The sequence below is a fragment of the Montipora capricornis genome, chromosome 6, assembly GCF_036669925.1.
Source record: "Montipora capricornis isolate CH-2021 chromosome 6, ASM3666992v2, whole genome shotgun sequence".
NCBI lineage: Eukaryota > Metazoa > Cnidaria > Anthozoa > Scleractinia > Acroporidae > Montipora > Montipora capricornis.
The window spans coordinates 3,837,233-3,851,636 of record NC_090888.1 but is presented as its reverse complement, the minus strand read 5'-3'; the positions used below and the strand labels follow the sequence as shown (position 1 = coordinate 3,851,636).

Sequence of the window (14,404 nt, the reverse complement as noted above, 5' to 3'; positions counted from 1 at the left end):
GTGGGTTCTTTTACGTCCTACAGGATTGTGAACATCTCTATCAAGGTACTCAAGTCGGTTATATTCTTCGTCCGAATCGATGTCAACAGTCGTAGAGGCGTCACACTAAGAGTAGGAAGACCGAGCGCTCGCAGCACTGCAACATATAATACACAAGAAATATGACAATCAATCCAATTTCAGCCTTTCATCGACGGATGAGTGATAGCGTCGGAGTTCTTATTGAAACACTCCAAAGGCGATTATTCATCGCCTCCTCAACAAATTACACCTGCTTTGCAGGGTTGCTTTTTCAATCGTTTTTTATAGCCGCTGAAGAGCATAGGACACCCACGAAATGTCCAATTTAATTTTGACCTTTGAAGCGGATTTCTAAAGGAATTTTCAGGTTGATTTACGATTTATTGAACAGTGTAGTTTCTGTTTCATTTCAGTTAGACTATACGTCTAACAAAGAAATGTAGGCTCTGTCCGTTGTCTCATTTGAAGCCGTACCTCGAATAGCTGACCTTTTCTTGGCTGTGAAGTTAAAAATGATAATTTTTTTTGGTCTAAAAAGCACGCTAATAACAACTGTTACAAACGGTTTTCACACCTTTGGAATAAAGTCCTTATAACTGCTCGTCTGAAAATTAATTCTGTGAGCTTGTAAGCAATCTTTTTTCAGCTTTTCAAACACCTGTACCTTCTATTTTTTCTCAGTTTGGAGCAGAAATAAACACCTGTATAGCTCACAGTTCGTTTTCTAATAACTCGGAAAATAATTCATGTGTAAGATATTTGCATAGTACCTTTTCCTGAAGAGCATATTAAAATGGATCTCCACTACTCTTACTGCTGTGAAGCCAAATAGCTGTCCTACATTGAAGCATATGCCATGCAATGTTGAATGAAATCCACAAACGTTCTAGAGAAAGAGAACTGATGTGGGATCAGCAATTGTGGCCCTAACTTTTTTTCAAACTGGAGTTACGCTCTCATGCGCAGGTAAACTTGAATTGGCTTTACGTGCGCAAATACAATATAGCGACGCTGTATATGAGTGTAGGTACGCGTAAACGAGAAAGTTGAACCTCTTGACGCATAGCTACCCAAACATCGTCTCTACTTTATTTACGCAAGTAAAGCTAATTCAAGTTTACGTACGCATTGGCGCGTAAAAAGTCGCGACAGTGGAATTCCACCTTTTTGCGAGAAGACAGTAGGAACACCAGTTAATCATTACCACTTCAGGAAGTCAGTACATGCACATCACTTTCTTGAAGTTAGTTCCCTGTTAATTCCAGCTCTTGAGTGTTGATCCGTACGTTGATGCCTTTAGCCCGCCGCACACAGCGAGGAAAGAGCTGAGTAAACTGCCTCGCGAGGCGGTTTGCTCACCCGTTTCCTCACGCGTGCGGGGAAACCGTGGTGAGAAATTCGCCTCGCGAGGCCATGAGGATAAAATCAAACATGTTTGATATTTTTGGCCTCGCGAGGCAAATTTCTCACTATGTGCGGCCATCGTGAGAATCGAGCTGAGCTCGGTCATTCGAGCATTCAATAAAATACATGGCGTTCTCAGGTGACTTCAGTAGTTCAAGATGGCGTCGGAGAAAGAATTTCCGACGCCACTGATGCTACGTAAGAATGCCATGTATTTTATTGAATGCTTGCTTGACCGAGCTCAGCTCGATTCTCACTATGGCCGCAAACAGCGAGGAATTTGCCTCGCGAGGCCAAAAATATCAAACATGTTTGATTTTATCCTCACGGCCTCGCGAGGCGAATTTCTCACCACGGTTTCCCCGCACACGTGAGGAAACGGGTGAGCAAACCGCCTCGCGAGGCAGTGTGCTCAGCTCCTTCCTCACCGTGTGCGGCGGGTTTTAGAGGCCACGACCTCAGACCCGTGGGCATTGTGGTCCAGTGTCTTATCATCATATGCCTTTGGCTTGTCGACTACTTCCAAAAAAGCGTCACCATGTACGGATTTAACTGTCATCAAATGAAGACCAGTCCCCGCTTGAGTCCACAATTTTGCTATAGGTACTAGCTTTTCATGAAATGTGTGCTCAAGGGTGTCATTAAGCTTAAACCCTTACGACGTTTTGCCTTTCAGTGATATTGAAAAAAACTAATTCACTTATCAAGCAACAAATTTCATTACCCTCTGCTATCCTAAGGCGTGGAATATATCCATAACCTCTTGGGTAAGCTATCTATCTTACAGCATTGCCAATTTTATGAAATAACAGCATTTAGAATTGTCAAAGCCGACAAATCAGTAGAGATGACCCCAAGCTTTTAGTTGTTTCTTCCTTTGGCAAATAGTGCATGATTGACGTTAATAAAGTTATAAAGTTAAAGTAACTAAGCAAGTCAAATGATCAAACTGAATGCCCTCCTCGATCATCTTGATTGCTCAAGCGTGGCCAGTACGTAAAAGATTCCTGGGAAAGGGAGAATTATTTATAATCGATTTAAGAGGCGATTAAAGGAAACAAAATACTTGAAAACAACTTGCGGACATTTATTCTTCTACGCCTCAGCCATCGACTTGACCGTTGGGAAATTGTCGGTTGTGCTGCACTCAGTAAAGTGACACACAATGGCCGGGGATTTTCAGTTTACAAATATATGAAAAGACGTGTGAGTCATTCCTGCTCAACGCTTTTGGTGAACACCTGACCTGACTGTTCAATGATTCTATAGCTCTTACAAAGTCCTCAAACTCTTATTTTTAAACTATTAAAGGTGTGACCTTGTCAATATCCCGCGAATAATGCTTTACTTGGAAAAAGAGCTTTATTAAAACCAGCTATATGATCAAAAGTTAATTAAAAAATTAATAACCCATGCCACGACAACTGGAAAATTTGTGCAAGTCTTAATTGCTAAGCCGACATGTGGAAATCAAGCGATTTTCTCGCTGTTAGTATTAAAGAAGACAAAATACATTGCATTGCTTTTGCATAATAATGTATCGGCCCAATTCATAAAAAGCCACGAAAACCAGAACTTCTCTCAATTCATGATTAGAGGTGACTGCCTATCGACAAATTTCGCAACAAATTTGCATCTTCCATAATATGCTTCTGGGAACTGTTTCTTTAGTTGCCCTTCTTATAAGTCAATGTTTTCTCCAGCCTGTCTTGTGTTCGACGGAAAACAACGCTGTGTCACTCACTGAAAATTTTAAATTGCGCCCTCGAAATTCACAACCATGTGTAATTGTAGGGACACGATACCGACTTAAAAGATGCAAGCGAGGAAGTAAAAGGAACTATAGGACAAACAATCAGGTATGTTTCTAATATATAACAACCGTCACAGTTGTCGTAACTTGTAATAATTTTGGCCTTTATGGGAAAAGTATATAACGTGGAATCCGAACTTTCTTCGTCGCGGGAGAGTTCATTCTAAATGTGGTTGAATTTTGGTCCGTCTAACCACACACAAGTAACCCTTTTTATCCAATATCGCCGGTGTCTCAACTGACTCTGGTGGTAAACGAGTGCACAATACTTGCTAAAAGATGTTGAATGAAGGTGTTCTGGAGATCATAACTTAAGATCAGAGCGGACAAAACTGAAGGACAAAATAACAACGCGTGTGTTGTTTTGGATCTTTTTCCGGGCTCTTGGGCAGTCATTCTACTTACGCGTCCGTCTAAAAATATGCTTCATGTATGTTGCAAACATTTGTACACATCATCAGTGTTGCGCGAGCATGGGAACCACCTGGAACTCGTAAATGGTCTTGAGAAATGTGCTTTTGCTATAGCAGAATAAAGCAGCTCTCCGCTTTGGGGATGAGATGTTAGTCCTTTCATTGCAGATGAGACACTGCCAGTGTAGTATTATGTCGCTGCAAGTCAATTTTGTAAAAACCGAGCAAAGTCTATTATTTTTTCCTCAGTAGCGGTGCATTGTTTTAGTGTTCTTTGCTTTTTGAACCCTGAGTCAGAAGTTCCCTTGTCAATGTATCACCTGCGAATTGAATTGTTTTCGAGGATCGTTGTGCATTTACTTTGGGTACCCTAGTTGCCCCGCAATTATATGCCTCCATGTATATACGAGCCATAACCGTGACCGAATTAGTTGATTATATTTCCAGGTCACCTTTATAGGAGATGAAGAAATTTCGAGCGAACGGAGCTGAGCGACAGGAAGATATGACCTAGACCATGATTCATCGAAAAAGGAACACCAAGAACGACCAAAATAACGGAGCTGCCTGAGATTTCTGTCAAGACAAGAACTTGAGAAAGCATGCCATGAAGGACAGGATTTTTCGAGACGTGAAAAATTTTACGCGAGCCTTGTGTTTGTCCGAAGTATTACTGTTATGAACTTAAAGCTTGGTACGTGCAGTAGTTGATAAGGTCACATTGGAATGAAATGACATATTGATTAAAAATAAAATGAAATCTTTGTGTGCTAGATAATGAAATAATTTCCCTTTGAGCTGCGTTGAATAGAATTCATTATGAGTTGTCAAAGACGCCTAACCGACTGGTTTGATGCGGCGGGAATTATCAACATCAATGTCTTCGTTTAGTCATAACAGATTCATGATCATTCATTATACCAGTACCTTTCAAACTAAATGAGATGGTGATATGTATACGGTGTTCTTCGGTTGACAAATGATGGTGAAAATTCAAATTAACACCAAAGCGTTCTTTTGGTGCCGTAACTTGTAATGAAAGGTCAGAAACTTTACAGGTCTATACAGACAGTTACACCACAGTGAAACACTCATATCAACAGAACATCGCGAAACCAGGGATACACCAGTTAAATTCAGTCATTCTACACAGAAGCGATCAACTATAGCATACATTTTAATTTAGCTGTGTAGAAAAAAAGACATTCGTAAATCATTTCCGTTAATCACGTCACCCAACAGGTGTTTGTTTGAATAGTGAACAGCGTCGCTGTCAGTAGCAAAACGGAAATTTTGAAAGGAAAATCGTTGAAAAGCTCACCTGTTGCGATAGGTTTTTTTTACAATCTTTCCTTCTATTTGACTTCGGTATTCCAACTTTTTGAAGATAAGAAACTCGTTTAATTACAAAAAGACAACGAAAACGAAAATCAAAAAGGGATTAGCAAAACACTTTCAATCATGCTCTAGCTCAGTCATCTCACCAATTCCAACTCTAAATTTGAAGAAAGATGTCCTTATTTTTTTCAGTTATCGCATTCGCTGCTCTCCTCGGAAAAATATATGTTGTGAGAAAAAAAAAAAACAAAAAAAACAAACAAAAAACAAAACAAAACAAAACAGAAGCACTAGTACCGGCAGTATTTTAATAAAAGCCAATACTAAGAAATTCTCCCTTATCATATAACCGCAAAACCTGGGGTGGCGGAGATTCCTTCCAAAAGTAGGAAATTAAAAAGAAGGTGGAGGCGCTTGATTTACCACAAGAGATTAGGGTTCCGAGGGAGAAGACGGTTGACAGCTCCAGTGCATGGAAGATGAGACCGACCGGAGCATTCGGCCCTCATCCGAACGGAAAGTTGGTGCTAAAACAGCACATGATGAGATTTCTTCACAAACTATTCTCCCACTATGCCTCCAAGTGAACACAACAGAGACAGGCAAAAGAACATTTTACACGATTCCAAGGGGACATTGCTAGTCACCAAACCTAAAACGCAAATTTCTTCCGGGAAAAAAAAATGAGTTTGAAAGGCGGAATAATTATCATTTCAATATAAACCTCCACTAATTAAGCTGATACGAGGAATACGCGCTCGAAGCTGTCATCGTCAGTATTATCTATCAATTAATTGAAAGTTTACCTACAACATTGATGTAAATCAGTTGCCATTGCCTTTTTGACAGAAATGGAAGGACGAACTATTTTCTTACGATTTACAAGAAACACACAAGACGAGAAGACATCTACGTACCTCGGCTATGAAGAGCGAAAGAGGATGAATTGAAATTTGGTGACCCCACACACCAAATATGCATGAGTTTATTTCCTGAAAGGCTTTTTTATCTAAAATGTGATCTGTGCGTCGGAAAAAGGTTGGAAATAGGATGAGAGCTTGCACGCTTTTCTTAATCAATTCCGCTTAGAACAAATAAAAGTCAAACAACGTTTTGTTCTCTATAAAAAAAGCACAAGGACGAAACACAGGAAAAACGGAGACCTTCCAATCGAGAGCAAACAAAGGATAATACCAAGCCATCCTTATCTTACCTTTGACAAGTTATCTTAGATAAATTCAATTATTTAAGAACGATAAGAGAGTTTCTTTTCAGTATCATAATGTGAAGATGCTGAAAAACGACTGAAGGATATAAAATGAGTAGAGAGCGGCTTCATGCAGTCGCCAAAGCTTTAACTTTCATGCCCAGGGTCAAATAACGCAAGAAAACCACCATGTTGTCAAAAAATTTCGTTGTTCTCCTTTTTATCGCCCTCTTATTTCTTGTCAAGTCTGGTATTTCTCGCAGTTACAAGGAAAGCGTTTTATCATCATCACACGAAATTCCTAAATCTTCTCGCGGGTTCAAACGAGCCTCTTGTATTATTGGCACTCGTTACAGAATGAAAAGATGTGGCAGACGAGGACGAGGACTCACGAAGAATGTTCAGGTAAAAATGATAAGACAATGCTTTTTTTGTTCATATTGCCTTAGGCTCTTTAAATTAAAATAATTAGTTTATCACACATTACGTTACTCCTCGTTTTGACATGCATCATGCTTTTGGGCCGGGTCGCACTAGCCTACAAAAAAAATGTCACGAACATCCAATTTTCGGAAAGAAAGAAAAATGGCAAACGCAATTTTTTGTTTTATATTGGAATCCTGACAAAAAAAAATTGTTGGCCTTCCCAGCGGCAAGACATCGGCTCCTCTGAAGTCATTTTCACATAAATTCTCGAACGTCTGTTGCACTCGTCCAAGCTTTGCGGTTGACCTTTTCTTTTGGCAAAGCAAATGAAAAATCGTTCGGGCCTGTAGTTCCGAATTTTACCTCGAAAACGTGTAATAACGTAGAATATTACCGTCGATTTTTAAAAAAATGTGTTTTACTTAGAATTCGAAGTTTAAAATCTTTTTCTTATTCATGTGAGCCCTTTTTAAAGTGATTTTCAATCAAGTATGGAAAGTAATCTCACTGTTGCTTTGACATGAAGACGGACTTCCTTAAAATTTTCGCATTTCATTCAATCCGTCAATGGCGTACACAAAACCAGTAGTACCTTAGCACCGGCTGCATGCAATTGCTACACGCTGTGATTGGTTCCTTTGCAATTACAGATGTTGAAAGGTGATTGGTTCATTTGATTATTAGCGGCTGTTCTGATTGGCTAAAAAAAAGGTCAAATTTCGACGGTTGGGCTTGAAGAACATCAATAGTGAAAACATTTTTTTTTGTAGCGAGTTTAATTATATTCTTTGATAGATTTCTGACGAGCCGATCGCATCTGGAGAAGGATCAGTCATCTAAACTTGGTCGTCGAGAGAGGAATAGACTTTTCTAGGGGACTGAAAGCTATCGCTGATCATGAGTGCTGGTACCAGTGTTATTTTACCAACTCGACGAGGTGGAAACTGCAACGAGCAAACGTCTCAGGGGTTAAGAATGAAAAAGACGCAAGAATACGATATCAACATTTTACTTAATATTTCACAGTGTTTGTTTATCAAGCGAAAGCAGAAACCCATAAGGGTTGAAACGTGTAACGGCCCCTTGTGTGCTGGGAAACAAGCTTCTGAGTATTCAATTTGCTAAGTACCATATTTGGAACAACAAGAGCGAGGGGTTTCCAAATATGGTACTTAGCACTGAAACATTCAACCAATCAGTTGGCACTGAATATTCGGAAGCTGTGAACGCACGTTACACGTTTCAACTCTTATGGGTTTCTGGCGAAAGCCTATCAGTTTCCCTTAACGCAGGACTGTTTCTCTGAAGTTGTGTAAAACAGAAAAATAAACGTGGCAAAATAATTAGGATTGAAAGGAATGTTTGTTTTAAGTTTTGCTGAAATGTATGAGGAGGTGATTTATTCTTAGTTTTTTGGTAGTTTGTCAGTGGCCCTCAGAAGTAGAGGTTACTCAGCTAGCGCTGAACTGGTAAATGCGTCACACGGAAAATAAATAAGTAACTGACTGGTTCAGTCTAAGATGACCTGGGCACAAAGGAATCTATTCTCCTTCACGGTAAAGTAATCAAAACCTTTTTGGTATTCCTGGTTTCTAAGTTTTCCAAGTTGTGTGCCTAACGTTCAAAAACAGGTCCATACTTTCACATGGAATTTCTTCTAAAGGAACGAGGGGATTTTGTGAAATGGTGTCACGAATCGAATTTTCGCCTTCGATTTATCTCCTTGCGCCAAAATAAATTTCGCATGTGAAAGATTTCCGGAATTGAATGCTCTTAATCACTTTATTGGTGTTAATATTTCCGCTCGTGCATATCCTTCCTTCTTTCGATTCCTTTTTTTTCTTTCCTCACGCTACGGCGCCCCCGCATTTTTGTACAACAAATTTCGAGAAGGAACAAAAAGAACTCAGTCATCTTTTCAGTTGACAATAGCTTGACAATAGCTTCTCATACCTCAGATTCTTGACCAAAAGTCCTCCTTTTTTGCTAGATTATAGTTTTATGCCTTTCTCCGACCCAGTCGATAGTTATGTAATAGAAGGGATTAGGCGATTATTCCGTCTTGTTCATGATACAATAGGTCGGAGTGGTTTTCACGTTACGTCATTGCCGCCATGTCGGTGGACGAAAACAAAAGATCTCTCATTAGCTCCTTTCGTTCGTGGCTTTTCAACGTCCGTTCTATTTTGTTGAATGATTTTGACTGCTGCAGTGAGCAAACAGTTTCAACATTGATTCAACTTCGATTCAACGTGTTTCAACACGGTTGAAGGGGGAGGGGGTGGGGAAGCAAACTGCTTCAACATCGATTTAACGTGTTTCAACACAGTTGAAGGGGGGAGGGGTGAGGAAGCAAACAGTTTCAAAATCGATTCAACTTCGATTCAACGTGTTTCAACACGGCTGAAGAAGGGGGTGGGGGGGGGGGTGGGGGAGCAAACTGTTTCAACATCGCTGTTCAACAAAATCGAACTGATGTTTTAGCAAATGTTGAAGCTTTTTGGCTGCCGGAGCCTTTACACCTTTGTTATCTGTGTCTCTAGAGAATGGTTGCAAACCATCTATCTGGGCGAATTATTCTGTAACTGGATGGGTACGAAAGGTTTTAAAGTGAAAATAGAAAATAGATGGTTCATTGTGACCTGCTCACGTTGTCATCAAAACCTAAAACTTGGTGATTGCACGTTGTTGTTTTTGTGGAATAAGGCAAAGCCTTGAAACGCATGGAAATTCATGCTGCACGATTATTTTTCCATTTTTGACCAATGATGTTCTTGCTTTGTGGTGCGTTGTCGCTGCTTTACGTAGCAGTCGTCTTTGCTTAAACTGCCCAGTCGCTCTTCTATTAAAACGCAGAGGAATGTCGTCACTCTGGTAAAGCGGTTTTTCGCCGAACTTTCAGTTGAACCGGAAATGGGATGTTTTGGGGTTATTTTACACTTACTTTCTTAAACAACCGACATAACATTTACTAATCCCGTTTAAACTTATAATTACTGTCTAATTTAATAATATAATAATATAAGCGAAAATCAAGCTCGTTTCATGCTAATACTGGATCTATTGTCTAAATTACCGCTAACTCTTAAAGATTTCCTGAAGTCCACTACAAGATTACAGACACTTGGATTTCACTGACCCTGCCTACTTACCAGAACAGTCCTGTCAAAAGCGTTTCAAGATTTATTCAAATTGAAATGTTAAACGTGCCCAAAGCAAACTGAAAAACAGGAAAAAACCGTGTAACACGTTTTTTTTTTCGGGGAAAGAAATCAAATTTGCGGTATTTTAAGTAGTTAAAATCACTTTCATGCTAATACTGGATCTATTGTGTAAATTACCGCTAACTCTTAAGATTTCCTGAAGTCGACTACAAGATTACAAACACTGAGATTTCACTGACTCTGCGATTATACTAGAACAGTACTGTCAAAAGCGTCTTTAGATTTGTTAAAACTTTCCCAAGGGAAACTGAGAAACAGGAAAAAACTTTGTAAGGCGTTTTTTTTTTTCGGGGAAAGAAATCAAATTTGTGGTATTTTAAGTAGTTAAAACCAGTGCGATCGTATTATAAGGTATTTTTTAGCGGTAGCTACGTATGCCAGCAAAACAAAAACTAACCTCTTGAACTTCCGACTATATAAGGAAAATACCCACAGCTTAGTATCAATAGAAAAGCGGCATTTTTTCGCTTTCCTTGGCCAGAACAAACCAACGATATCTGAATTGACAATCTAGATCTCGCTCCGCGCAGTTTTAATGGCGACTAAGATCATGAATATTCTTTTCTTTTGCCTACTGGTTATATTGTTTCTAAACGAGACATGTCAAGATTTTTTATATTCTGCGTATGGAGACAACAACCAAGTTTCACATCATCAACAGTCTGATGAAATACTGGCAGCACGTTCAAAACGAAGTCCCTGTATCATCGTTGGAACAAGGTATCGAACGAAAAGATGCCGACGAAAAACAAAAAGACCAACGCGATCACCAGCTAAACCGAAAGGAAGGTGAGACTCGTTTGCCGATAGATTTGCTAGGTCAGTTAACGCATGCCTACTTCTACACAAGGCTCAGAATATGGGCAAATTAACAGTCCTCAACTTTTCAGTATATAGAGTTAAGGAATTCAAGTGCTTATGAAGACATGACCGAGAAAACTGGATTTCCCCCGTCCTCAAAAAGGGGTTTTCTGAGGTAGCGAAATTAAGAACCCACCAACAAGAAAATCTGCCTTAATAACAATAATAACGAGATTTATTTTAACTGTATTTAGTCCTGGGGTACTGCTTGGGGACTGCACCGTACATCTATATACAGAAATCATGTCATGTTGTAGGCTGGTTTTTGAGGAGAGGGGAAAACTGGAGTACCCAGAGAAAAACATCTCGGATCAGAGTAGAGAACCAGCAAACTCAAACTACGTGCGACGCCAAAAAAAAAAAAAAAAAACAAAAAACAATGTAACACGTTTTCTGTGAATTGGACCCGAACCACAATTGTGGGAGGTCAGTACTTTCGCTATCATCCCGCCTCTCTTGAGGTTGAGAGCTATTATTTACGCCAGCCCAAAGACGAACACGTACGTATGCTAATTCTGCGAGAACAAAACAACAGATTCCAATCTCAGGGAACTCATGTCACTCCCAGTTGAACGTCGACTTCCCAACTGTATCATTGAGAAATCTATGAGGGACGACGAATTATTACAAGTAAAAGCATTCGATACATTAATAAACATCTACTAACATTTAGCTGTAGTAAAGAATCCTATTGGTTGTTAACCGTAAATAACTTAAAGTATTTTATCCCAGCTATGTATGCGGTTTGTTTTTTTTTTTATTATCGACCCTTGTAAAGTGCTGATCGCTGTGCAACGTCACAAAATACCTCCATATTCATTTAAAATCTAATGGTTGAAAAATACCTACGGCAAGAACAAGGCTTTGTAATTGCGCCAAAGTTTGCGCATGGCTTGTAAAAATTCCTTCTCCATTCACGTCCTCACGCTCACCATTTCCTGTGCTTCCGTCAAAACATTTTTTTTTTGTTTGCAATTATTCCTTTGAAGGTCAAAATTTACTGATGAAGCTTGAGAAACAAGTGGAGCTTTATTCATGTCACCTTAACCACGGAAACCCATAAAGATGACCACTAAAAACACTTGGAGGTTACGAGTTTGCTTAAGAAGTTTCAAATAAAGGAAGTTATACTTCATCCGATCCACTTATTATCCCGGATGACGGTGAAGGCAAAACAGGAGAACAAACAAAAAGAACTGTAAATATATTTATACGGTATTAAACCCCTAAAATAACACTTTTTTATGAAGCTCAAATTCCACTTGACAGCGTCAAACTCGGGATTTGAAATTGTACTCAATGTTATCAATTACCCTTACGGGTGAACCGTATTTCAATAATTTTAGAAGTTTATTTCCTTAATCTAGTGATAATCGCTGTTGACGAAAAGGAAATCGGATCCTATGTCTTGAGACTCACTTTTCTGAACATTTACTTCTTTAATTTAGAGTTTGAAGTTAATTTTTCATTGCGGTTCTCCGTGAATATCTATGTCCAGGGTGGTTTTGAGCCACGCAAAACAATACTCAATTAACATTAATGGGAGTTAACTACGAAAATGATAAAATGCGACTTCAGAGTACTTGCTCTAGTTCATCCCGGAGGCCTTTCATTATATACTGTCAATATCCTCCGTTCAGCCGTAATCGGCACACTTTCAAAGATATACCGGAATTGCATTACAAACAGAAGTTTGTATGCACTTAGGGTGCGTTCGATTGACCCTAGCTATTCCGGCCCGGAATAAGAATACGTGCAGTGACGATTTCAAACGGTATATTTGGCGGTTTGAAGCAACAAGAATAATAAAGATATGTTTAAAATAGCATTTTAGCAGATGTTTCACAATTTTAATGTGAATCTTCGTAAAAACAAAGGATTTCTAACTTCTACGAAGTAATACTTGAAGTTTTTAGTAAAATATTTAGTTATAAAAACGAGCAAAAGTGAAGAAGAAAAACGACGTTTCGACCATTCCACGGTCATTTTCAAGTTCAAGTTCATGGATAAAAATCCAACATTTATACAATTTCTGAAACAATGGAATGAAAGGTAAAAAGCTGAATATTAACATACGAACAATAAAAATAACAGAATGTGAAAATGAAGTGCAAATAAGAGGTGAAGAGAATGAAGACTATTAGAAGTGTTAAGCAAACAGCTTTGCGCGGATGGAATTCCAATCACTCTGTTTGTTTACTTTTGGCTTAAGATCCCGAATAAAAAAACACTCGAAAAATCAAGCAACTTCTATTCCATATATTCCTGTACACCTTTCCCAAAACGGTCATTATTTATATATTCCTTTGTTGTTATTCAAATTAGACCTTTATGCCTCGTTCAGGGCAAAATATTCTTTTGAATTTTAAGCTTTATAAGAACGATGCATCAAGGGCTAATTTGAACAAAAACAAAAGAATATTCAAATACGTGACAGAGCCAGTACAAATTGCAGGATAGTTAGCCCTGTGGTTTTCATCAAGGTCAATTCGTTCTGGTTGACGTCAAATCTGAAGGTACCTAAATGAATGATGGAGAGTGTCGGACGAATACCCGTTGTCCAAAAATTGTTTTAACAGTCTGTTAAACTGCAGGCCCCAGTTGTTCGAAGGGAGGATAGCGCTATCCACTGGATAAATCACTATCCATTGGATAACTCAATTGGTTTTGCTTGTGTTTATCCGCTGGATAGTGATTTATGCGGTCGATAGCGTTATCCACCTTTTGAACAACCGAGGCCAGGTCTGAACAAGAATCTCGAATCATTAAAAAAGGAAACCAAGAACTTTTCTTTATTTTCTTTACTGCACCGTCTTGATGCAAAATTGCAAATAAAATCTCTTATGTGTAGCCCAAACCTAGCTCTTCTACTGACCCCTCCCCTCAGAGTATTTTTCTGGGGGAAGAGGGCGGCCTTACTTAGGCCACTTAGGGTGTGTTCGATTGACCGTATTCCGGAAGACACCTTTTTCCAAAATGGCCGCCGTTTAAACCGAGCGCCGTACAAGCTATTAACCTCTGGTGGTTTTCGTCGAAAAGTTCCCTTAACAGTTATCACTGCTCGAGTAAATGATCAACAAGTTTTCCTTGATGAACAATTTGCAGCCTGTGCCCGCAATACTTGTTATTCAGCGATTACCTAAAAGACGTTGATAAGCCATGACGTAATGTAACTGTCATGGTAGTTTGACGAAGTAGGTGCAACCATTAATGGCCATACCACTCACTGATCGAGGCCATACACTGGCACACACTAGCGCACATGGGCGTACATCGGCATGTGCTGCTGCATATAAGCATACATGGGCATACACTGCTGTATACGGGCATATGTATGTTCCAGTCCCAAACGAAATTAAACCGAGATACTCAGAATGTGCAAAGTCTGGAGCACTTGAGGGATTCACGTTGACGGAGGTGGACTGTTGATAAAGCTGGACGAGAACGAATGGGGTTTTTTACGGTTAGTAGACACAGTGTATTAACTATCTATTTTATAAAATGAAGTAAAGCTATGATCCTCGTAGCTATGAACGCAATTTTTGCAATTGCGTAAAGAAGACTGAAAAATTCAGGACTTCAACGGGGTTTGAACCCGTGACTTCACGATACCGGGGGCGACGCTCTAACCAACTGAGCTATGAAGCCACTGACGTTGGGAGCTGGTTATTTGTGGGTTTTAATATTCCCGTGAGGA

The 14,404-nt window shown here is 39.4% G+C and overlaps 3 long non-coding RNA genes across 3 annotated transcripts; all 3 read left to right on the top strand.

Moving 5' to 3' along the window:
- Positions 1 to 3,008: 3,008 nt before the first annotated feature.
- LOC138054609 (uncharacterized) lies at positions 3,009 to 4,417 on the top strand. Its single transcript, XR_011133317.1, has 2 exons — positions 3,009 to 3,284; positions 4,099 to 4,417. It is a non-coding gene; the product is annotated as an uncharacterized lncRNA (long non-coding RNA).
- Positions 4,418 to 6,262: 1,845 nt separating this feature from the next.
- LOC138051226 (uncharacterized) lies at positions 6,263 to 7,972 on the top strand. The gene is made up of 2 exons (XR_011132749.1): positions 6,263 to 6,601; positions 7,418 to 7,972. It is a non-coding gene; the product is annotated as an uncharacterized lncRNA (long non-coding RNA).
- Positions 7,973 to 10,325: 2,353 nt separating this feature from the next.
- Positions 10,326 to 12,535, top strand: LOC138051225 (uncharacterized). Its single transcript, XR_011132748.1, has 2 exons — positions 10,326 to 10,635; positions 11,697 to 12,535. It is a non-coding gene; the product is annotated as an uncharacterized lncRNA (long non-coding RNA).
- The last annotated feature ends 1,869 nt before the right edge of the window (positions 12,536 to 14,404 follow it).